Here is a 1,923-nt window from a genome sequence, read left to right on the forward strand (position 1 = left end):
TCTTCGTCTTCTTTCCTCCTTCTCCTCCTTCTTCTCCTTCTTCTTCTTCTTTTCTCCTTCTCCTTCTTCTCCTTCTTCTTCTCCTTCTCCTTCTTCTCCTTCTCCTTCTTCTCCTTCTCCTTCTCCTTCTCCTTCTCCTTCTCCTTCTCCTTCTCCTTCTCCTTCTCCTTCTTCTCAGAATCCCAGAATGTTTTGGGTTGGAAGGGATCTTAAAGTTCATCCCATTCCACCCCTGCCATGGGTATGGACACCTCCCACTGTCCCAGGCTGCTCCAACCTCACCTTGGACACATCCAGGGATCCAGGGGCAGCCACAGCTGCTCTGGCAATTCCAGCCCTGCCAGGAATTCCCAATTCCCAATCTCCCACCCACCCCTGCCCTCTGGCACTGGGAGCCATTTCCTGTGTCCTGTCCCTCCATCCCTTGTCCCCAGTCCCTCTGCAGCTCTCCTGGAGCCCCTTCAGGCCCTGCCAGGGGCTCTGAGCTCTCCCTGGAGCTTTCTCCTCTCCAGGGGAGCACCCCCAGCTCTCCCAGTGAATGGGGACACGGAAAGTTTGTGGGTGTTGGCACCTTCTTCCACAGTTTTCCCTGGCTTTAGGAAGGAGGTGCCAGGATCAGCAAACCTGGCCCAAAATCACACGGAAAAGAAGTGGCCAATGATGTTCTGAGTTTCATTAGCACCAGTGGGAGATGGGAGGGTGGTCCTGGCTGCTGTGGAGGGGAAAGGCAGCACAAAGCTTCCATCAGACCCTGGAGAATCCATGAGAACCACCCAAAACCACCGACCCCACAGCTCCCGAAGGCTGGGGACCACCCTGAGCATCCCACCAGGATCCCCACTATGGACACTCCACAGTCCCACTTATTTCAGGAGCTCCCCCTGCGCCTCTTCCCAACTCCAGAGCACTGGAAGTGGCTGAAACTTCTACGAAAATCACTAAAAACCACCAAGAACCACCAAAACCCACCAACCCCACAGGTCCTGAAAGTTGGGAACCCCCCCCAGCATCCCACCAGGATTGTTACAATGGACACTCCACTTATTTCAGGAGCTCCCCCTGCACCTCTTCCCAACTCCAGTGTGTTGGAACTGCTGGAACTTCTACAAAAACCCACCAAAAATGACCAAAACCCACAAAACCCCACCAAAAATCATCAAAAACCACCAACCCCACAGCTCCTGAAGGCTGGGAACCCCCCTGAGCATCCCACCAGGATCTTTACTGTGGACACTCCAATCTCCCACTTATTTCAGGAGCTCCCCCTGCACCTCTTCCCAACTCCAGAGCATTGTAAGTGGCTGGAACTTCCACAAAAACCACCAAGAACCACCAAAACCCCACCAAAACCCACCAAAAATCATCAAAAACCACCAACCCCACAGGTCCTGAAGGTTGGGGACCCCCCTGAGCATTCCACCAGGATCTTTACTGTGGACATTCCAATCTCCCACTTATTTCAGGAGCTCCCCCTGCACCTCTTCCCAACTCCAGAGCATTGTAAGTGGCTGGAACTTCCACAAAAACCACCAAAAACGACCAAAACCTACCAAAATCCACCAAAAATCACCAAAACCCACCAAAAATCAGGACTGAAAGGCTCAGCCCACCCACTGCCCTGCCTGAGGCAGGAGTTGCCCTAACCTGAGCTGGGATCACCGGAGCAGAGAACCCCAATAAATGCAAGGTTACCCTTAAATCCAGCCCTGCTCCATCTCCCCCCTTATCCTGGGAGCATTTTCCACCTCCAAGAGCCAAAGTGATGCAAACAACTGTCACTTTATTGTCACCTCCAGCCGTTCTGCAAAAGGCACACAACAAACTTCATTGGTACAAAAGAATTTCCGGGGATTTTCGCTCGATTTTCCTGGAGTTTTTTTTTCCTTTATTTTTTTTCCTTTTTTTTTTTTTTAATTTTCCTGC

Source organism: Melozone crissalis, unplaced genomic scaffold (genome assembly GCF_028551555.1).
Source record: "Melozone crissalis strain CALT ecotype California unplaced genomic scaffold, PUWL_Pcris_2 ptg000056l_1, whole genome shotgun sequence".
NCBI classification, from domain to species: domain Eukaryota; kingdom Metazoa; phylum Chordata; class Aves; order Passeriformes; family Passerellidae; genus Melozone; species Melozone crissalis.